The sequence below is a fragment of the Marmota monax genome, unplaced genomic scaffold (genome assembly GCF_021218885.2).
Source record: "Marmota monax isolate L192 unplaced genomic scaffold, Marmota_monax_Labrador192_F-V1.1 WCK01_AAM20220418_F8-fsc00595, whole genome shotgun sequence".
In the NCBI taxonomy this organism is placed as follows: Eukaryota; Metazoa; Chordata; class Mammalia; order Rodentia; family Sciuridae; genus Marmota; species Marmota monax.
In genome coordinates, this window is record NW_026692479.1 from 176,928 (window position 1) to 201,320 (window position 24,393).

Below are 24,393 nucleotides of genomic sequence, written 5' to 3' on the forward strand. Positions count from 1 at the left end.
CCAGTACCATGCTGTTTTTGTTACTATTGCTCTGTAATATAGTTTTAAGTCTGGTATCGCTATACCGCCTGATTCGCACTTCCTGCTTAGAATTGCTTTTGCTATTCTGGGTCTTTTATTTTTCCATATGAATTTCATGATTGCTTTATCCATTTCTACAAGAAATGCCGTTGGGATTTTGATTGGCATTGCATTAAACCTATAGAGAACTTTTGGTAATATCGCCATTTTGATGATGTTAGTTCTGCCTATCCATGAACAGGGTATATTTTTCCATCTTCTAAGATCTTCTTCTACTTCTCTTTTTAGGGTTTTGTAGTTTTCATTATATAAATCTTTCACCTCTTTTGTTAGGTTGATTCCCAAGTATTTTATATTTTTTGAGGATATTGTGAATGGAGTGTTTTTCCTCATTTCCGTTTCAGAAGTTTTGTCGCTGATATACAGAAATGCCTTTGATTTATGCGTGTTGATTTTATATCCTGCCACTTTGCTGAATTCATTTATTAGTTCTAGTAGTTTTTTTGTAGACCCTTTTGGGTCTTCTAGGTATAGAATCATGTCATCTGCAAATAGTGATAATTTAAGTTCTTCCTTTCCTATTTTTATGCCTTTAATTTCTTTCGTCTGTCTAATTGCTCTGGCCAGTGTTTCGAGAACTATATTGAATAGAAGTGGTGATAGAGGGCATCCCTGTCTTGTTCCAGATTTTAGGGGGAATGCCTTCAATTTTCTCCATTGAGAATGATGCTAGCCTGAGGCTTAGCATAGATAGCTTTTACAATGTCGAGGTAAGTTCCTGTTATCCCTAGTTTTTCTAATGTTTTGAACATAAAGGGATGCTGTACTTTGTCGAATGCTTTTTCTGCGTCTATTGAGATGATCATATGGTTCTTATTTTTAAGTCTATTGATGTGGTGAATAACATTTATTGATTTCCGTATATTGAACCATCCTTGCATCCCAGGGATGAATCCTACTTGATCATGGTGCACAATTTTTTTGATGTGCCTTTGTATCCGATTCGCCAGAATTTTATTGAGGATTTTTGCATCTATGTTCATCAGAGATATTGGTCTGTAGTTTTCTTTCTTTGAGGTGTCTTTGTCTGGTTTCGGAATCAGGGTGATGTTGGCCTCATAGAATGAATTTGGCAGAGCTCCTTCTTTTTCTATTTCCTGAAATAACTTGAAAAATATTGGTATTAATTCTTCCTTAAAGGTTTTGTAAAACTCCGCTGTATACCCATCCAGTCCTGGGCTTTTCTTGGTTGGAAGTCTTTTGATTGCTTCTTCTATTTCATCTATTGTTATTGGTCTGTTTAAGTTGTGAGTATCCTCCTGACTCAGTCTGGGCAAATCATATGACTTAAGGAATTTATCAATGTCTTCACTATCTTCTATTTTATTGGAATATAGGTTTTCAAAATAATTTCTAATTGTCTTCTGTATTTCTGTAGTGTCTGTTGTGATATTGCCTTTTTCATCCCGTATGTTAGTGATTTGAGTTCTCTCTCTTCTTCTCTTCGTTAGCATGGCTAAGGGTCTGTCGATCTTATTTATTTTTTCAAAGAACCAACTTTTAGTTTTGTTAATTTTTTCAATAGTTTCTTTTGTTTCAATTTCATTGATTTCCGTTCTGATTTTAATTATTTCTTGCCTTCTGCTACATTTGCTGTTGTTTTGCTCTTCCTTTTCTAGGGCTTTGAGATGAAGTGTGAGCTCATTTATTTGTTGGTTTTTCCTTTTTTTGAGGAATGACCTCCAAGCAATGAATTTCCCTCTTAAAACTGCTTTCATTGTGTCCCATAGATGTTGTGTCTGTATTTTCATTTATCTCTAAGAATTTTTTGATTTCTTCCTTTATGTCTTCTGTAACCCATTGATCATTCAGTAACATATTGTTCATTTTCCATGTGATGTAGGATTTTTCCTTCCGTCTTTTATCATTGATTTCCAGTTTCATTCCATTATGATCAGATAAAATGCATGGTATTATCTCCACCCCTGTATATTTACTGAGGGTTGCCCTATGGCATAATATATGGTCTATTTTTGAGGAGGATCCATGTGCTGCTGAGAAAAAAGTATATCCACTTGAAGATGGTTGATATATTCTATATATGTCAGTTAAGTCTAGGTTGTTGATTGTGATATTGAGTTCTATAGTTTCTTTATTCAGCTTTTGTTTGGAGGATCTGTCCAATTGTGAGAGAGGTGTGTTGAAGTCACCCATAATTATTGTGTTGTGGTCTATTTGATTCTTGAACTTGAGGAGAATTTGTTTTATGAACACCGCAGCACCATTATTTGGTGCATAAATATTGATAATTGTTATGTCTTGTTGGTGAATGGTTCCTTTTAACAGTATATAATGTCCTTCCTTATCCCTTTTGATTAATTTAGTCTTGAAGTCAATTTTATTCGATATGAGGATGGCCACCCCTGCTTGCTTACGAGGACCGTGTGCATGGTATATTTTTTCCCAACCTTTCACCTTCAGCCTGTGTATGTCTTTTCCAATCAGATGTGTCTCCTGGAGGCAGCATATTGTTGGATTTGTTATTTTAATCCATGTTACCAGCCTATGTCGCTTTATTGGAGAGTTTAAGCCATTAATGTTTAGAGTTACTATTGATATATGGTTTGTACTTCCAGCCATGTTTGATTATTTATCTTCTTCTTTTTTTTTTTTTAAATTTAGTTTGTTTCTCCATGGTTAGCTTTCCCCCCGCCCTCTGTCTTTATAGAGGCACTTCCCACTGATGGTTTTGGTTATTGTTTTTCATTTCTTCCTCGTGTAGTGTTTTGCTCAAGATGCTTTGCAGTGCTGGTTTTCTGGCTGCAAATTCTTTTAGCTTTTGTTTATCATGAAAGATTTTTATTTCGTTATCGTACCTGAAGCTTAATTTTGCTGGATACAGAATTCTTGGTTGGCATCCATTGTCTTTCAGTGTTTGAAATACGTTGTTCCAGGATCTTCTCGCTTTCAGCGTCTGTGATGAAAAATCCGTTGTTAACCTTATTGGTTTACCCCTGAATGTAATCTGCCTCCTTTCTCTTGTAGCTTTTAGTATTTTCTCTTTGTTCTGTATATTGGATATCTTCATAACAATGTGTCTTGGCGTTGGTCTACTGTGATTTTGTGTCCTCGGTGTCCTGTATGCATCTACAATTTGTATATCCGTTTCCTTTTTTATTTCTGGAAAGTTTTCTGTAATTATTTCTTTCAGCAGGTTACTCATTCCCTTGGTTTGAATCTCTGTACCTTCTTCTATCCCGATGACTCGTAGGTTTGGTTTCTTTATGTTATCCCATATCTCTTGGATGTTTTTCTCGTGGTTTTTAACCAGCCTTTCTGAGTTGGCTAGGCTCTTTTCAAGATGATATATTTTGTCTTCATTATCTGATGTTCTGGCTTCTACTTGCTCCACTCTGTTAGTGATACTCTCAATTGAGTTTTTAATTTGGTTTATCGTTTCCTTCATTTCTAGAATTATTGTTTGGTTTTTTTTTTATAATCTCAATCTCCTGATAAAGATGCTTAACTTCTTCTTTTATCTGTCTATGTAATTCATTTTCAAAGTGTTCTTTCACTGTTTGGATTTGCTGTCTCGTATCTTCTTTAAGGTTCCATTCCATCTGTCTAAGGTATTCCTTGAGTTCTTTATATGACCATTTTCTGCTGACTCTAGGTCCTCCTGAATATTTAGGCTGTCCTTCATTGTTTGTACTCCTTTTCTTCCTTGCTTTTTTATGCTGCTCATGTTACTTCTTGTTCTGTTTGACTGCTGAGTTACTGTTTACTCTTATAGATTTATTTGATGCTTGAGAGGAAAGATATTAGAAGGGAAGGGAAGAAGTCACTAAAGAGAATGAGAATAGGCAGGTAGAATTCAAGGAAGGGGGAATAAGAAGATTGAAAAGAAATGAAAAGACAAAAGAAACAAGAATAACAAAGATTAGATAATAAAGAAAGAAAAGACAAAAAAAATTTTAACAAAAATAATAGTGATAATAAAAAATGAAAATTAAAATTAAAAAAAATAATAATAATAAAATAAAAAAAATTTAAAAAAATAGAAACATTGAAAAAAAATTAAAGAACAACAACAAATAAAAATTGAAAATGAAAGAAAAAGAAGAAAAAAAAAGAAAGAAAAAAAGAAAAAGAAAAGAAAAAAAATGATAATAATAATAATAATAAATGCAGTCCTAGAGTTCTATTAACTTCTCTTCCAGTAGGTGGAGCTGTGCCCACTGGGCCAAGCTTCTCCTCTCAATAGGTGGGAACCATTCACTGTGCAGCAGCTCTTTCTCCTAGACTGGGCGGGTCTCCAATCCTGAGTGTCTAGGGCCTTGTCTTGTGTTTCCTCAAGCCAGGCCGTGCTCACCTGTGGCGCTCACCACAATACTGGCTACATGCCAGGTCTGCTGCTCCTGGGAGCCCTGTTTTCATGAACACCTGGGCTCACTCTCCCTGTTTGCCTCCCTCAGACCCTAAGTTTGTAGAGCTTGGGGCTGAGATCCCCCAGCGAATTTGCTTGCCCTCCTGTAGCCACGCCCCCGGTAGCTGGTGCAAGAGACCTCAGTTGTCAGCACTGGTGGGAGCGGTAGCCGGGAGTTCCGCGCCGCGAGTCCCGCGCCACTCCTGATTCCCTCGGTCTGGTTATTGCGTTCACAGGAGAGCTGGGAGTGGCCCTTAAGGTTTCCCCGCTGTGTGGAGAGAGATGGTAGGGGATTACACACCTGTCGCGCTGGTTTCAATGCAGTTATCTCCTCCGCCCGTGACGCCATTTCTCTGCCATGGTGATATCCCATGCAAATGGTGACCGTTTGTTCCCTTTGCCGGATGACCAATGCAACGGGTGGGTCCTGACTGTCTCTCCCAATCCCCGTTTCAGTCCTGTGGCCACTGCCTATGAAGGCTCGGTTGGCTTTTACCTCTGTAAGTTCCTAAGGGCCGACCAATTATTTCAGCGGGATCCTTAGTGCTGAGTCACACAAAGCAGGCGAACCGGAGCTTAATTGCCTCCAATTCGGGCTCTGTGTGTGTGTTCTGAGGGGCCCAGCCTGTACACCCCAGATCCACGTCAGCTCAGCATTGCCTAGTGATCCTGAGCAAACAGCATTTAGACAGTTTACGGCTCCCTATGCCCGCGCAGTTGAAGATGTCAGAGACTTGATCTCTCTGCGCCTGCCACCATGTTACATCTCCTCAGTAATATTCATGTTGCCCTTACAGCTTCCTGGTATAAGCAAGTTCTTGGGATTATACAAACTGCTGCTTCTGTTTCCAGTCCAGATTTCTAGAAATGAAACCCTGCGGCTGTCGCCTCCGTCTCTGGGCCACACTGACGAGCGTCGCGCTTGTCTGCGACCGTAGCAGAGCCGCCCTGGCCTCCACAGCTCTTCAGCCCGGTGCCCGGCCCCAGGGGCCCAAGCGGCTGCCGCCGCGGCTCTCCGTCCCCCTCCTCCGGAGCACGGGTCCCCTGGCAGGGGGGTGCAGAACGACCCCAGAGCAGGCTCTGCCCAAAGGTGCAGTGGCGAACAGGCCACCGAGACGCTCGAGGCTGCAGTCCAGCCTTTGGAGGACAGGGCTCGGCACGCAGCCCAGCTCCAACCTCTAGGTCAGAACCATTTATATTACTTAGCTTTCCAATGACATATCAAAATCTACATGGTCTCTGAATCATTGATTTTACTTTACTTATCAGTACTCCATTCATAAAATGATTGATTTAGTTTGTTCTAATATATGTCAGTCACAAAATTACTTGTTTTAATATTCATATTTTGGTCACTTGATTCTAGAGTTTTATAACAAATATTTTCATTTCTAGATGTATCTATTTAAATTGTGATTTTGTTTTAGTGGTGTGTGTTTATTCTTAGTGTATGGCTGTTGCTTCTGTGAAAAATTTTGATTCCCAGACTTGCAGGTTCAGGCTCATGTCCACCTGCAACTCTATCAACTCATGGTGTTTTCAGGCACAGACAACAGACTCACCCCAATGCCTCAGGTAAGTCACAACCTCCCCAAAGATTGTCCTCAAATACTTATCCCTGTGATACTTAAGAGTGTTATTTCATCCAGGCATGGAGGCATATGCCCCTTGGAGGTTGAAACAGGAAGATTGCAAGTTCAAAGCCAGCCTCAGCAATTTAGCAAGGCCCTAAACCACTTAGTGGAATCTGTCTCAAAATAAAAATAAATAAACAAAAAGGGCCGGGAATATGGCTCAGTGGTGAGTGAGTACAATCCACCCCTGAGTGCAATACCTGATACTTAAAAAGAAAATTAAAAAGTAATATTCTTTCAGAAATAACTTCTGATTTTAAAAATTCATTAATTTTCTTGTATTTCAAGATTATGTCCACATGCAAAAACATGTCACCATTTGACACCCAGAATAATATTCAGCCTTCAAAATGCAGGAAAACATGTCATTTGAAACCCCAATGAGCTCAGGAGACATTATTCTAAGTGAAATAAGCAAATGTAGAAGGTCGTGCTATATGACCTCAATGAAGTGTGAAATCAAAACTAGTTTCTCTCTAGAAGCGGAAAGCAGGTGGTTGCCAGGAGCTTGGGGTTTGGAAAAACAGGACCTGTTGCCCAAAGAGTACAAAGTTTCATTGATGCAGAATGAGTAAATTCTGGACCTCTAACCTATAGCCAAGTCCCTATAGTCAGTAAAACTCTGTTTCATACTTAGAATGTGGTGGTGAATGGGTGGATAAGTTAATTAGCTTCATTACGGTAATTATTGTACAAGATATATGTATATCAAAACATCACATTATACTATTTTTTTCTTAAGCAGTTTTTTTTTTTAAACTCAAGGTATGACGACAAGTACAAAATATCCTTTTAATCAGGTTACTGTATCAGTCAATACAAAAGGAGAAACCACTACAGTATGAAGAGATATACAAATGACTAAAGTATACAACTCCGATATTTAGACAATTTGAAATGGGGAAGTTGGCTTCTTTTACATGTGCTAAATTTTCCTGTAACAGAACAAGTAATATGCAGTGCTCTAAATATGCATAATCATGAAAACAAAGGACAGTCTTAACACTTATACTATTAGCATAACAGACTCCATTGCTACTATTTAACAGTCTTAGCCAACATGCCTATTCCCTTTCCTAGTTTTAGGGACAATTTTTTCTAAGGAATACTAGAGCAGCAAGAACCTGGGGTTGTAGCTAAGGCAGGGGGCTGCAGCATGATCTGGACTTTCTCGAACTGAGGAATTTCACCCAGGAGTTCCCAGAAAAGTAACTTCCCTGCCTTATAGTGCACTCCAAATCCCACAAAGAGATAACACAGAAGGAGGTGAATGGAAATTATCGGGCTATATTAAAATAGGAAGTTTGTCTTTAGGAATAAAAGGAGAGCAAATAAAATAGTAATTTTCTGGGGAAAGGTGATAGCCATATTTTCTTTTCTTTGATTCTCTAATCTCATGTGAGATAAAATGCTAAAATTATACCTTGGTTTCAGAATGTGGGGTCCATTTATGTTTATGTGATACCATAGGACAACTATAAATAATAGAGGTGGGAAGGATCTATATGGCTTAGTAAAGCTTCTACATTTTGTTTTTGTTGATATAAAAATTAGAGTGGATAAGTAAATGAGACAAGGAAAGGGAATGAATCAAGACTATTACTATACTATAGGGGACTAGGCCAGAGCCCAGTCTGTGCTCTTCTGCACTGAAACCAAGCAGGAGTGTTCGCACGCACAGATGGGAGCCAGTGCAGAAGCATCAGAGGACGTGTGGACAGACGTGGGTCCAGCACATTGAGCTCTTCCTGAATTGGCAAGTATTTCTCTTTGTGATCAGGCCATAGCCATCTGTTCACTAACTGGTGCCACTGAAGTTAGGCTCTCATGGACCCATAGACACTGGGACACAGGGCTGCTGATTTCTTTCTTCCATGCCTACACTTCCAAGGGATGTCCCCCAGGGCTTTTAGTAAGACATTCCTAGCTTTGAGGCTGGCAAAGCCTCTCTGAAACTTCACATAACAGAGGTGCAGAAAAAAAAAAGATTTTCATTTATGAATTTTTAAAGTGAATGAGAAAATAAAGGACAAGGCCCTAGGTTAGAGTTAAGAGGAACTTTCAGGTTTCCTTGGGCACTTGTACTGGGAAAATATTAACTCTCTTTATATTGTGAAGTAATTTTCACACTTAGTGTGATTTCCAGAACAAGTAAAAATAATGACAAGAGTCTTTGCAGGCACCTGGGGGGGCTTGCATCCTGCCTGACTCAGCCCAGGAGCAGGGCAGCTGCTCTCTCAGCTGCTGCCCACCTCCAGAGCCCTGTTGTCTCTCAACACTATGAGAAGATGGAGCCTACAGAAGGTGGTGGGGTCAGCCACACAGCATGGTCTGGAGTGCAGTGTGGCTGGCGGGAGGTCTATGTGGTTGGCTGCAGCAGAGACAGCAGCCATGGAGGAAATTTGCACTAGTACAAAGTGGTGGTGCTCAGCTCCTATGGGGTCAGCAAATCTGCTCTGACTGAGCAGTTTGTGAGGATCAGCACTTTTATCCAGAAATAGGACCCCAACATTGAAGACTTCTACCACAGAAGATGGGGTGAATTCTTCACCATCGGTGCTGCAGATCCTGGACACCACTAGCACCCAGCAGTTCGCATCCCTGGGGGACCTGTATATCAACTACAGCCAGGGCTTCATCCCCTTCCTGGACAGCATGGTCAACCAGCAGGGTTCCAAGACATCAAGCCCATTCGGGACAAGATCATCTAAGTGAAGCATTATGAGAAAGTGCCAGTCATCTTGGTTGGGAACAAAATGGACATGGAGAATGAGGGAGAAGTGTCCTCCAGTGAAGGCAGATGTCTTGCTGAAGAGTGTGGCTACCTCTTTATACAGACTTCTTCTAAGAGTGAGATCATGGTGGACCAACTCTTTGCAGAAATCCTGAGGTACATGACTTATGCTGCTCATCCTGACAAAGATGATCCGTGCTCCAGAACCTCATGGATGCTGGAGACTGGCACTCGGTCCCTGCACCTGATGTGTACCCCAATTTGTGGAGATGGGATTTGAGGCAATGCTGCCCATCTGATGGAGGTTCCCAGAACTAGTAAGCATCCCATATTATGGTCCAAAGTTGTTCTGGGAGGCAGGAGGAGACTGGAAGATGACAGCCTTGGAAGGAGGGGTGGTATCCATGGGCTCATCAGCTGCAAGCTTTGAGTGTGATGGTGCAGAGGCTCTGCTTGCCAGGAGGGAGGCCAGTGCTGGTTCATAGCTGGGATCACAATGAGCAGGAGGGCATTGCAAAAAGAGGTTCTCCATTGCTTCCCTGAATGGCACACTGAGGAGTGGTTGGTGGGACACAGGAATTGTTCAAATTGGAGTTGGAGCAAGAGAGTTGAGGTGTTGGGGAACCACTGGAGAATGATCCATTTGCTGGCTGCCTGTGCTACCTAGCACCCTGGACCTGGGGGCCTAGACTGGAGCTATCATTGGAGATGGAAATGTCACTGCCATAGAAGATGGAGTAGTGTCCATGGCCATGTCCTCAGGCTGCAGAGTGTGATGCCCAGTCAGGTGAGCAGAGGACTTGGCTGTTTTGGTGGGAGAGACACTTGTAACAGTTAAGTTCTGGCCATAGCTATTGGGGTTGCAGTTAGAAGGGACCAGAGTGGGGTTTGGAATGGAATGAGGAGGAGGAGGACCAAGAGGAGCAGCAAGAGGAGAAGCAAAGGGAGGAGGGTTAGGAGGAGGAGAATCAATACACATGGGGGTTGGAGATTCCATTCTGCAGGGGGTAGTCTTGGAGAGAAAAGGCGCCTGGATATGAGGTGTGGGAAGGAAAAGAATGGGAGGTGCCACAGCTCTTGTAAGGAGAACAAGATGGTGAAACTAAGTAAGGGTAACTCCCACATTGGGACTGGGCCTCAATGGAGAAAAAGGGTTAGTAGGATGAGGCACAGGAAGGGAACTAGGTATTTCCCTTTCATTATTTGGCAGGGGGGAAGGTAAATGGACAGGCAGGTTAAGGGGCATGGCATCCTGAAATTCCCACTGCTTGCTTGCAGGAATAGCAGGGTTCTGAGTTGGTCCATGGGTGGGGTCAGTGAGTCTGTAATGAAACTGTGGATCCCAGGTGGGAAGCAAGAATGGATAGGCAGAGTGGTGGTGCAGGCCTCCACACCTTCTCTTCTACCCTCCAAGACCTTGATATCATCCTCCACCTTCTTCTTTGCACCTGGAACCTCCCTCAGCCGTGTGCCCACATCTTCCTTCAGACACAGAAGAGGCTTCATGGCAGCTGGGGGCAGCCAACCTCCATGCCAGGTAAGGGACAGCAGAAGGGCCATTGGCATGGGCTTCTTTCTCTTTTTGGACCTCCATGCATCAGCTCTGGGTGGAGGACAGCTCTCTGATGGACCACAGGAAGGTTTTTGGCCCTGTACTTCCTTGGTTGAGCCCTGGTCGCCTGGTGAGCGGGGAAAATGGTGTTTGTCCAGCCTTTCCTTGGCCCACTTGTCTGGATGTGAGAAGCAGCCCAGTTCTCTTCCTGGAGCACTGCAGACTCTGCATCAGCCTGAGCCATGGTCAGCACTCCTGCTGCAAGTCTGTGGAAGCTGTACTTGGCAGGTCTCCTACAAAAGAAATTCTTGGGATACACCTAGGCCCTCTCTTGAAAGTTGTTTCCCTCCCAGAGCCCAGGTCTGGTCCCCAGGGCACTGAGGTCTCCCTGGGTCTCCAGGGGGAGACTCTGCTGGTGTTTCTTCCCCTTTGCTCAAGGCAACCTTTTTTATATCCTCCTGCCTGTCTGTCCCTTGGGGGGACCCTCCTCCTTCTGCTGGTTGACCACTGATTCTTCAGGCTGCTCTTGGACTCTCAGATCTGCTTCCTCAGAGGAACAGGGAGTTGATCTTGTGTCATGAGCTCCATAACCCGATGGACCCACTCAAAATTTGAAGACAGGAAGATTACTCCTTGCAGAGAAGAAAAGACTGATGGTTCGTGGTGGTCCTAACATTCACAAGTTGATGGACAACAGCACTGGCTTTTTCAGGGAGGCACCCCAAGAGACCAGTGGCAAGATCCCCAGAGAGGAAGGCACCACCTGTAGGAGAGGACCTCTGCAGCAGCCTGCTGAGCCAGGCACTCAAGTACAGGTATCTTGGTGGGCGTCCCTGCAGGCAGGGCTGATGGTAGCTGCTGGAGCAGCAGGGTGATCCTGCCAAGGAGCGGGAGCACTGCAGGTCAGGTGGATGGGTGCCTGGTGGCCCAATAGGGCGAGGCAGCATGGCCTGTGACCCATTCAGATTATCTGGTGCGATCTGACTGGATACCAGCAAAATAACCAAAGAAGCTGAGCTAGGTCACCAGCTCCCATGGAGAACAAGGCACACTGTTGAGTTCACCTCTAGTGACATGTGGCTGGAATGCATAATGGAGGAAGGGCTTGGGGCCAAGCCATGTTCATCAAAGGGGAATCTCCAGGGTAAGGAGCAAGTCCCAACGTTCACTGATGGTTTGAGCTTAGAGCTCCTTGGGACTCTGCACTGCTTTGTTTCCCACGTGTACCCCAAAATTATTTTTACTTCTTCAGGGTTATTCTGGGCTACTTTTCTATTAGTTATTTAAACATTCATACTATGTGACTCCAAATAATATCTGTATGAATTCTGCTTGACATGACTATAGTCATATAGAGTCATCAATTAAATAATCAAAATGGTCTTCAATTACCCCAGAATAGCTCTAGTTAACTTCTCCTCCATGATTTTCCAGCATGCTATAAATTTAATACTGGATCTGCCCAGCAGGATTCTGGAGTCAGTAATGGTGCCTGACTCTTAACACTACCTTCACATAAAATATGAACATTTTGATTGGGATGAAGTTCCTTTTATTCTAACCAGTATATATTCATATCTTTCTGAACCATATCAAGGGGATCCATTATTCCTGCTGTTGCCTAGTATCACATTTCTCAGTCCATGTTTAGCTGAGTGCACTGCTCTGGACCCAAGATGATGCAGAACACCTCAGGTATCAGAGGTTTCAGGCCATGGGCATCTAGCTGTATTGCTGTGTGTCTGAGGTGAGGCAGAACATCATAGAAGAAGGGCATTTTGCAGGAAGCTTCTGAATTCATGACAATCATGAAGCAGAGAGAATAGAGGAACAAGTGACAAAATATAATCCCCAAGGACATGCCCCAAGTGACATACGTCTTCCATCCATACCCCCTTCCTCCATTTACCATCAAATAACAGTAGTTCTTTCAAATGATTAATTCACCCAATGGATATATTTATACATTATGACAGCAAGCTCGTCATCTAACAATTTCATCTCTGAACATTTTGCAATGCCTCACTTGAGCTTTTGAAATACACCTCATCTCCAATGCCTAACATGTCACCCCTGATCCCCAAAAGACTATGAACATCTCACCACGGAAAATACATTCAGTGACTCTCCAGGAGATTCCCAAATCAACAGTTCCAGCATTGCCCCAAACTTGGAGTCTAATCCAAAGTCTCCTCCAGGACTCAAACTCTTGGTTGTGTGCTTATTTAGGAATCAAAATCAACTTATGTATATCCAATATATAATAGCTAAGAAAAAATATTTCAATTTCAAAAAGAGAAATAGGCACATAGAAGAAATGGATAGAAGTCAAGACAAAAACCCAGCTGGGCCAACAAGTCCTCTATCTCCTTGCTCATCATATAGGGCACATGTTGTGCACAGGGGGCTCAAAAGACTTGGGCAGCCTTGTCCCTTGGCCTCTCACATAGGCTAGCTCTATCCTCAGCTAGTAACATTGCCTGACATATATTGCACATTACCAACATCTTTTAATCCAAGGATTCTCTTCTGAAGCTTCAGCTTTCTTATCACAGCTGCATGCATGACCTTCTCAGGGCCTACCTAGGGATTCTCACTTCGTTATACTTTGACCTGCCAGGCCTTCCTTTGAAATCTTGTTGGAAGCCTTCATGACCACCTCACAACAGCATCCTGCATTCCTGCAGAACCAGCAACACTTGGTGGAAGCCAGTGTATATCTCCATCTCAAGCAGTAGTGAAGCCTCTTGGAACCATGGCTGTGGCAGCCTTTGGGTGTCTGAGCATGGTGAAACTCATTTCTAGTGGTTCCTCTTCTCAAAGGAATTTTTATATCATATGAATATGATTTGCACATAGGATCTTGCCAATTCCTGAAATGCTCTTAAGCATTCTCCCCTATTGCCTCTGTGTAATTTGTTTAGCATCACAGCAATGCACTAACAAACACAACTTCCTGAAACCCAGTTTTACTCAAATTTTTTGACCGAAATGCATGTTTGCACTCTTACTTCTTCTCCATTTTATCACAGTAAACCTGGATAAAGCTGAGGGAAATATCCATACCACTGCCTGAATGTTGTACTGCCTTGGAATTTCCTCCATCAGATTAACTAGTACATCATCTCTAAATTCATCCACAAAACCGTCACAGGACATGTGCACAATGAAGACAATATCTTTGCCAGAATGTAACATAAATGTCTTCTAGTTTCTTTTCCAATTTAGAGTCCTTCTCCTCTGAAATCTCATGAGCACAGTCTTTCCTATCAACAGTCCTATCAGCATTTTGATCTTCAGAACTTCCACCAGAATCACGATAAGCTTCCTTTACAATGGTCAAAGCTTTTCCAGCTTACATCTCTGAACACAAGAACACAATTCTTCTTGTACTAAGAGAAGCTATTTAAAATTTCTATCCCAAATACCAAAGTCCACACAAGTTCCTGAACCACATAGTCAGCCTAGTCACTGCAAGCAACTCACCTATTGGTACCCATTTCTGTTTTAGTAAGCTGTTTTTGTCTCTATGACATAAGAGATGACAAGAATAATTAGAGGAGGAAAAGTTTATTTCTCAAGACTTCAGAGGTAGTATTAATCAGCTGTGTTCATAACTTTGGGCCCAAGATGAGGCAAAACATCATGTTAGAGGAGTGGGGTGGAAGAAAGCAGCTCAGAGAATGGCCACTGGGAAGCAGAGAGAGAGAAAGTCTCCAGGCACAAAATATAAACCCCAAAGACAGGTTCACATGGACCCATTACTTCTAGTCAACTACTACCTGCCTACACTTATCTCCTATTAAGGAAATGCTTCCTTTAGGGTCTTATAACCCAATCATTTCACCTCAAATCTTTCTTGAATAATCTCACCCATGAGCTTCTTGGGGACACCTCATATTGAAAACTAACACCTTATAGTAGTACTATAAGAGGTCAGACTAATGGAAATTGTTTGAATGGTCTCTGGAGTAGAACTATAAGAGGTCAGACTAATGGAAATTGTTTGAATAAACTGTTTTATTTTGCAACTATTGGTTTGGTGTTTGCTTATTGTATGGATTCCCTGGTCGCTCCATCCCAACCCAAAGAGAGTCCAGTCTCCATGTGCTGGCAAATAATATAAACTGGAAAAGATGCAATTCTGATCCTGACACTCATATTGGAACAGTGCACAGACATAATCTCCTATCAGCCACATGGTGTATGGTGGTCTGGTGTCCCTGTTGCCTGTTGCATCACTGCCACCACCATCCAGCTATGGTTTCTGCTTGACTCTGCACACTACACTAATATATATGCTGCCCTTCCAGGACCAAAAAAGTGAGGGAACAGGCTAATGAGGGGACAAGCTAATGATGAGTATTGGGTCCACAGTGCCTACAATACAGGGAATAAGCCCAAGTCTGACTGGAAATATGTAAAAGAAGGTGATAGTTATCTGTGTTGGTCACTGTCACAACATGTTCCCAGCTATGATGCTCCACATGTTGGACCAACCAACCACACGGTTGCACATCCAGGTAGCAAAGCCAGATGCTGTGAGCCCCGGCACAGCTTGCTTTTGCAATTGCTTCCACTCCTGTAACTAAATGGATCATCTGTCCACACCTTTGGGACTATTGGATCTAAGATGTCTATGCAAACCATGATCTACCACACCACCAACTGCTGTTTCTCCTAACCATGATTCAGTCCCTGCAGGTGTCTTGGTTTCCCAGAAGAGTCTGCTTGACCATTGCAATGGTCACGGGCCTGGCCACAAATACTCCACATGTCCCCACCCCAAATTAGAAGTACTTCTTATGTCCCCATTCCTTTTTTTAAAAAAAAAAAGGAGAGAGAGAGAATTTTAATATTGTATTTTTTAGTTTTCGGCGAACACAACATCTTTGTTTGTATGTGGTGCTGAGGATCGAACCCAGGCCGCACACATGCCAGGCAAGCGTGCTACCACTTGAGCCACATCCCCAGCCCCCCATTCCTTTCCTTAAGGAGCATACATTCCTTTCTCTCCCATACATGACAGGTGAATTCAGTAGCCCATGAAGACTGGCATGTGATACAAATTGGGACTAGCAGGCATGTTCATGGACCTGCCCTCTGTCTATGTGAACACATTCTTCTCATACTAAGAAGAAGAGGGAAAATGTGAGTGTAGAAGGGTGTAAGAAGTAAGACAAACAAGTGCCCATGGTTCACTTTTTGTGTGTGTGGCATAGGAAGAGCTGAGTTCTGCAGAGGCTACTATAATCTGTGAACACCCAAGTGGAGACAGGACAATGTTAAAAATTCATGCACTTCAGTAAAGGAGTCCCCAAGATCATGTTCCCATGGAATAAGTCACCATTCCATAGCCATTCCTCCTGCTGCCAGGCTGGACTCCTTCAGCTGCTTTATCTAGAATCGTAGGCTACAGGTGTACATAGGCTACACTGTGTGTGGCTCAGAGGAGACTTCCCACTGTGTCCTTGGTGGAGATGCCACTAGAGAGGTTCAGCCTCTTATTCTGCAGGGACAGAGAGCCACGATACCTGTTCAACACCCAACTCATGATCAGTGAATCCAGAAGTGTGGAAGGACTGGGAAAAACTTGGGATGAAGAGATTCCCAGGCTCCTCCTACAGGGAGGACTGCACACTCCACACACATTTGCAGTCCTGTGGGCAAGCAGGGGCACTATAGCTTCAATGACTCGCTAGAACACATCCACGTCCCTGAGACCCTCAGCAACATGAAGCCCTCTAGGACCTGGGTCACCTCCTGACACCCCTTTTCAATCTGAGGATGAAGGACTTGGTGTGCATAGATCTACAAAATATCACTTTTTGCATATACGTCACATTCAACCAGAACAAACAGCTTAACTCAGTTCAATGCATAACTCACATGGAAGGGTTAAAGGAACAAAGTCATAAGTTACTTTAGTTTCTATTTTTTTTAATGTGTGTGTGTATGTGACTCAGAATCATTACAGCCAGTTTTAATGCACATTCAACAGCAGTGCCTTGTGGGAGCAGCAGGTGAGGCAGTAAATGCAGAAAGTGGTTTTTAACCCTGACAGGCCAGAGGAACACCAGAATTTGATTATGGTTTTTCTCTCTAAACATAAATGAATCCATAATCTAGAAATTCATGGAATTTATTGGAAAGTGACAGAAATGCACCAGGCTGCTTAGATTACTCTGCCTGGCTTTTGCCAGGTTCCAGCTAGCTGGGCTTCCAGACAGGGTGGGGAGTGTGCAGGAAAATTTAAGGACTTTCCAAGCATATCAGCAATTCCCACAGACACTGTTGACTCTGCCATGCTAACCAGTCAGTGTCTGTGGGGACAGCAGTTAAATTACATTTATTGATAGAGAGCCAACCTAAACTTACCACTGTTAAGTTTAGGTTGGCTCTCTTATTGTCATTGTGTCTTTCTATACAGGGAGGAAATTTCCTTCTCATTTCTAACAGTGTATCACGTAGCCACCCCCAGGTGTCAAACACAGTGGACATCAGAAAATGAATAGTTATTCATTTCCACATCTAATGGAAGTCATGCTATTTGGTTTCCTTAAAGGAAGATATATATACATTCAATTCCATAGGGCAGTTGTCCAGCAGCTGTGTCCATGAGCTGCAGCTGTGGCTCTAGTTTTCACATTTGCTTCCTCTGCACCAAGGTGGCTGACTGAAGATGCCACAGGAGAGGAGAAGAGGAGGACAGAGGCATTTTAATGTACAACCAGGAATCATTTTATTCTACACATCTGTTAGGATACTGTCCGTTATATAAATACCTTATCTCTAAGGGTAAAATGCAACAGGAGTGAATACATACAAATTGGATTATTCAGCAACACATAAGAACCTGATCAATCAAAGAGAATAGTACCAGCCTGTGTCCCATCACCACATTTACAATACCATATTTCTTGTTCAAGATGTCCTTGTGGATTTGGCAAAGAAAATTATGTCAACAATGAAGTTGTTACAGACTGCAATGAAATGAAAAACTCATACAGAGATGAAAGATTCTCTTCTGGTATTTGTTTTTTCTATTTGTATTTCTTGGTCTAGTCCCTTTGCCCATGGACCTAGCAACCCACACCACTGAGGCCCTTTTACCATTCCATGGCCAATAGATTCAATTGCTTCCCTATGGTAGCTTCTGTAGCAACAAGTACTGTTTAAGGTCAGAGCTGCCACACCATCCCATAACCTATTGTCAAACTGTGTAAATACCATGTGGAAGAACAAAGTCCATTGTTGCTTTTCCCACAGGAAAGCACAGTGTGTTCCAATGGGGAAGTTGTTCCAAATCTTTGGCCTCTTCCATAGCTGTGACCAAGGTCCAAAGTGAACTCCTTTATTGTTTTGATATTTTCATGGAACCCATTCAAACCCATCAGGGCAGGAAAAGAAAATTTATAGGGGTGTACTTGAGCTATTATACCCAAGAATTGTAGTTTCTCTACAAAGATTTTAGTTTAGAAAAGTACTTGAGATGTTCTGATTCCCAGTCCCACCAGGCCAGATTTTTACTAAATCAAACAATGTCTTTAACATTAGTCCTAGGTATGGAGTACAGTGATGAAAACATCTCAATATCCAGGAAGGTCTTGTCCACAAGGTCAGAGCTGTGTCTGGGAATTGGGAAAATTTGTTCTTTATGTACAACAGCAGGACACAACCAAATAACCCCCGAACAAATGAGAGACACCCCAGGTTTTCACACCTCCTCTGTCTTGGAGGTGTGCCAACACTCTTTGACCTGCTGTCTCTAGGTGGAATAAAGACAAAGAAATTAAAGCCACATCACCAAAATAATAAAACATCTGTACTCTGGTTATGTCCAGGTCATTGCTCCCAACACATTTCAAAATATGATAGACTAGGAAAATGTCCTCATGAAACAACAAAGTCCATTGTTGCCCTCCCCACATGAAAGTAAATAGAATTCCCTCATTGGAACTCTAATATTTCCTTTGCCTTCTAGTTCTCCCACCTTCTAAGATATATTCTATGTAACTTCACTTCCTCATCTTTCAGTGGATCCCATACAGCTACAACCTGTGTGGTTGAGAAACATCAAATGCCAATAAATGGATCAGAAATGACCCCAGGCTTCCATTGACACTGCCTCATAGCTACTTGGAGAGTGGTCCTTAAGTTCTTCTGTGTATGGTTTATTATCAGGACCAGTGCAGATTGATGCATGAAGGACCTGCTGCATCCTAATTCCCTTAGGAAGTCTTGAATTTCCATGGATTCCCATCACAGGGTGCCATGAGTGACTTTTAACTATTGTGTCAAGCATAATTTCAGGAAGCTATCAGCCAGGACAATAAAGAGATGGCATGTCCTCATTTACAGCTGAAGATACATTGTTGTAATGTAGGGTAGGTGGTGACTGATGTGCTCTTACTCATTTCACTCTCTAATAAGAGTATATATTCAGAACCAGTGTCCCAAATCCAAATAGCCATTCTATTATACCTTCCATAGCTTTCTGACTATTGTCAGTTTATCAAGCAGAGTGTCATCTCTCATGGACATATGCATGTGCTGGAGGGGAGAGGGCAGATCCTCACCCTCCTCTCCCAGTGACATTGTATAATGTGTCTTCACCTTTTCAGTTATGACCCATCTGTCACTTGGCACTGGTACTTAAATTGGCTCATCCAGTGTGCTTCCTCTTCTTCAGAGGTACTGGATTTACAAGGATCCCATTTATGGAGATCCAGTCCTGAACAAGTATTCCAAGCTGTAGAATCTATGATACCCACTCACCTCCCTTTCCCTCAACTAAAGAAAACAGAGTAGAGAGCCCAAGTGCAGCCAGAGGAATCATGGTGGGTGAGGAGCAGGAGGTGGGTCACAGAGAGACAGATGGGCTGGGCAAAGAGTAAAGGAGTGCCCCTATCCATGGTTAAGTATCACTCTCCAACCCTCTGGAGACTCAGGGAGACCTAATTACCATGAAACAAAGTCCTGAGACCCATGAGTGAATATCTTGCAAGAAAGTGCCCAGGTCTTCATTGCCTGAACCTCTGTCTTCCAAGTAATCTAGTGTGTTAGTGATGCTCTTCATTGAATTTTTAATTTGTTTATTGATTCTTTCATGTTGAGGATTTCTGACTCATTCTTCTTCAGGATCATTATCTCCTTAATGAAATGACCTTTCACTTCTTGAATTTTCTCTTTGATTTCATTTCTTCCATTGTCTTTTACCTCATAGATCAGTTTAACCATGAACTTTCTGAATTCCGTCTCTGACATTTCCTCCACTATGGTGTCAGTGGAGTCTACTGTTGGGGGTTTGTGTGTTACTTGGGATCATTTGCTTTTTCATATTGTTTCTGTGTCTACCCATCTATATGGATGGGTCTGATGCTACCTTATGAGTTTATAGTGTCCCTCTATGTCATTAGTACCTCACAGATTTGGGTGGGGGAAGCCCAGTGATAGCAATAATGTATGCAAACATTATATAGCAGTAGATTAGGTCCTTAGTTCCTATTTGGATAGCTAGTTTTTATTGGTAGGATATGTAGAGACAGTAGGATCAGTAATTTCCATAATTAAAAACAGTAAGTCATTTAAAGAGCACTTTAGGAGGAGGGAAGATGGCGGCGAGGGGAGTGCATTACCCCCGTGTGCTGCTTCACTGTGTGGGAGTATGACAAGTCAGGACGGCTAAAGGATATCTTGTTAGGAATTTCCAGCAATAGTGGGGTGCGCCGGAACCTGGAGGAAGGATTTCCATCGCACGAGGATCGGCTACGGGGACTCAAACGCGAGAGGTTTGTCGCACGGAGGGTAAAACTGCTTATTCAGCAAATCGCCCCGCGGCTAGAGTCTGCAAGGCGCGCTGGGATAGAGACGCAGGGTTACAGCGCTGCAGTTTCTGCCAGACGCGCAAGCACCGCACTCAGGGCTGAATTCTGGGTTCGAGACGGGGAAGGAAGCGGTCCATCTCGGTTCTCCACACCGGTCAGACCACAGAGGAGGCCAGCAGCCACCATGTTGGTAAACTGACGTCACCACACCTGTTTTTGACTGACCGCAGCTCATTCAGCCATAGAACAGGTAATTTCAGGCTGCAATTCGCCTGCGGCTTGCAGACAGATTGCTAGGGTTCAGCGCCTGGGGGCTTCTTAAAATCTGATCTTATCGGAGTGAACACGGAGCGCGGGGCGGCCGAGTCCCGGCTCCCGGAACCGTCCCGGAACCGCCCTGGCTCCGGGCTGCGGAGCCTGCGGAGGCTGCTTCTTGGACCCTGCTAATATCAGAGCAAACACGAAACACCAAGAAGCCGAATTCCAGCTCCCGGAACTGAGCCCGCGGGGACTGCTTCTTGGAGCCTACACTTATAGGAGCTTACACCGAGCACGGAGCGGCCGAGTTCCGGCCCCCGGAACTTCCCTGGACCGGGGCTAGGAGCCCGCGGAAACTGTGTCTCGGTCCGGGTCCTGCTGAGGGCAGGTCAGGACTCACCCATTGCTTGGGTTGCCTGGCAAGGGGAACGAAATGCTGCCATTCGCATAGGATACCAACATGGCAGAGATCTGATGTCAGCAGAAAGCGGTGGAGGAGAGATCTTCATCAATACCAGCGGTGACATAAGCAGTTGGTCTCCTGGTAAGGGGGGTGAGGCTCAGTCACCCGAGTCTCCTCAATTTGTCCTCGAGCCAGAGGGAAGGAGCCGGGCCGCCGCCAGCCCCCGGAGCAGGCCCAGCGGCTCGCCAGCGTGGTGACCGCGTGACCCCAATTGGAGAGGGGGCGGAGCGGAGCCGCCACCCACACCCGCCAGGGGGGCAGACCCACGACCCAGTAGTACATGGGCGTGGTAGGAGGGGCAGGGCAGAGCCGCCCTTCGCGCTTGCAAGGTAAACAGACCTGTGACAGCCTGGCGGGTCAGGCCCAGTGGCCTGCCAGTGTGGTACACACGTCACCCCAACTCGAGTAGGGGCAGAGCAGATCCTTATCCCACGCCCGGATCAGGCCCTGCCGGTGTGGTGGTCACGTGACCCCAATTGGAGTGGGGGTGGAGCGGAACCGCCACCCGTGCCCGCAGGGTGAGCAGACCAGTGATCAACCTGCAGATCAGGCCCAGGGGTCCGCAGGCGTGGTAGGAGGGGCAGGGCAGATCCGCCGCCCGCGCCTTCAAGGTAGGCAGACCTACAACAGACCGGCGGATCAGGCCCAGGAGCCTGCCGGCGGGGTACAAACACCACCCTAATTGGAGTAGTGACAGAGCAGAGTCACCTCCCTTGCCAGGAACAGACCCAGCATCCTGCAGGCGGGGTAGTCACGACACCCCAATTGGAGTAGGGGCAAAGCAGAGCCTCCACTCGTGCCCGAAAGGTGGGCAGATCTGCGACCGACCAGCAGGACAGGCCCAGTGGCCTGCTGGTACGACAGACACGTCACCCCAATTGGAGTAGGGGCAGAACAGAGCCGCCACCAGCTCCCAGAACAGGCCCAGTGACCTGCCGGCATGGTAGCCACGACACCCCAATTGGAATAAGGAGAGAGCAGAGCCGCCGCCCGCACCTGCAGGAAAGATACGCAAGCAGTATGAAAAGACAAGGAAAGAAAGGACCACAAGCAATGCAGGTCAACGCAACTTTAGAAGAGGTAACAGCTGCAGCAGATGGAATGTCAGATAAAGAATTCAGGATATACATGCTTCAGATGATCTGGAGTATCAAGGAAGACATTAAACAGCAAAATCAGACAATGAAAGATCACTTCGACAACGAATTACGCAAACAAATCCAGGAAGCAAAGGATCAACTATACAGGGAGATAGAGGTTATAAAAAACAAGCAATCAGAAATCCTAGAAATGCAGGAAGCAATAAACCAACTTAAAAACTCAATGGAGAATACTACCAACAGAGTAGAACACTTAGAAGATAGAACATCAGACAATGAAGACAAAGTATTTCAACTGGAAAAGAACATAGACAGCTCAGCAAGACTGTTAAGAAACCATGAGCAGAACATCCAAGAAATATGGGATAACATTAAGAGACCAAACTTAAGAGTCATTGGGATACAGGAAGGTACAGAGCTCCAAACCAAAGGAATGAGCAGTCTATTCCATGAAATAATACAAGAAAACTTCCCAGACTTGAAGAATGAGACAGAATCCCAAATCCTAGAAGCCTACAGGACGCCGAATGTGCAAAATCATAAGAGATCCACACCTAGACACATTATAATGAAGATGCCCAACATACAGAATAAGGAGAGAATTTTAAAAGCTACAAGAGAAAGGAAGCAGATTACATTTAGGGGCAAGCCAATCAGGATAACAGCTGATCTTTCAACACAGACTCTGAAAGCTAGAAGATCCTGGAATAACATATTTCAAACACTGAAAGATAATGGGTTCCAACCAAGAATTGTGTATCCAGCGAAATTAAGCTTCAGGATGGAGAATGAAATTAAAACCTTCCACGATAAACAAAAGTTTAAAGAATTCGCAGCTAGAAAACCATCTCTTCAAAACATCCTAGCCAAAGTATTACAGGAAGAGGAAATGGAAAATAACAATGAAAACCAACAGTGGGAGGTAGGACAGTAAAGGGGGGGGGGGAAACAATCAAAGAGGAAAACAAACAATGTTTAGTAACAGAAATAAACAAATATGGCTGGAAGAACAACCCATATCTCAATAATAACCCTAAATGTTAATGGCTTAAACTCACCAATTAAGAGACACAGGCTAGTAGAATGGATCACAAAACAAGACCCAACAATATGCTGCCTACAGGAGACGCATTTGATAGGAAAAGACATACATAGGCTGAAGGTGAAAGGTTGGGAAAAATCATATCACTCATATGGACTTCGGAAACAAGCAGGCGTGTCCATACTCATATCAAATAAAATAGATTTCAAGCCAAAGTTAATCAAAAGAGATAAAGAGGGACACTACATACTGCTTAAGGGAACCATACACCAACAAGACATAACAATCATAAATATTTATGCCCCAAACAATGGTGCAGCTATGTTCGTCAAACAAACTCTTCTCAAGTTCAAGAGTCTAATAGACCACCACACCATAATCATGGGAGACTTCAACACACCTCTCTCGCCACTGGACAGATCTTCCAAACAAAAGTTGAATAAGGAAACTATAGAACTCAATAACACTATTAATAACCTAGACCTAATTGACATATATAGAGTATACCACCCAACATCAAGCAGTTACACTTTTTTCTCAGCAGCACATGGATCCTTCTCAAAAATAGATCATATATTATGTCACACGGCAACTCTTAGACAATATAAAGGAGTAGAGATATTACCATGCATCTTATCTGATCATAATGGAATGAAACTGAAAATCAACGATAAAAGAAGGAAGGAAAAAGCATACATCAATTGGAGAATGAACAATAGGTTACTGAATGATCAATGGGTTATAGAAGACATCAAGGAGGAAATTAAAAAATTCTTAGAGATAAATGAAAACACAGACACAACATATCGGAATCTATGGGACACATTGAAAGCAGTTCTAAGAGGAAAATTCATTGCTTGGAGTTCATTCCTTAAAAAAAGAAAAAACCAACAAATAAATGATCTCATACTTCATCTCAAAATCCTTGAAAAAGAAGAGCAAAACAACAGCAAAAGAAGTAGAAGGCAAGAAATAATTAAAATCAGAGCTGAAATTAATGAAATCGAAACAAAAGAAACAATTGAAAAAATTGACAAAACTAAAAGTTGGTTCTTTGAAAAAATAAACAAAATCGACAGACCCTTAGCGATGCTAGTGAAGAGAAGAAGAGAGAGAACTCAAATTACTAGCATACGGGATGAAAAAGGCAATATCACAACAGACACTTCAGAAATACAGAAGATAATCAAAAACTATTTTGAATCCTTATACTCCAATAAATTAGAAGATAGTGAAGGCATAGATAAATTTCTTAAGTCATATGATCTGCCCAGATTGAGTCAGGAGGATATAGAAAACCTAAACAGACCAATATCAATTGAGGAGATAGAAGAAA

General features: G+C 43.3%; 1 pseudogene; it reads left to right on the forward strand.

Annotated features, from left to right (window-relative positions):
• The first annotated feature begins 8,369 nt into the window (after positions 1-8,369).
• On the forward strand, positions 8,370-9,095 carry LOC124091882 (ras-related protein Rap-2a-like; annotated as a pseudogene).
• The last annotated feature ends 15,298 nt before the right edge of the window (positions 9,096-24,393 follow it).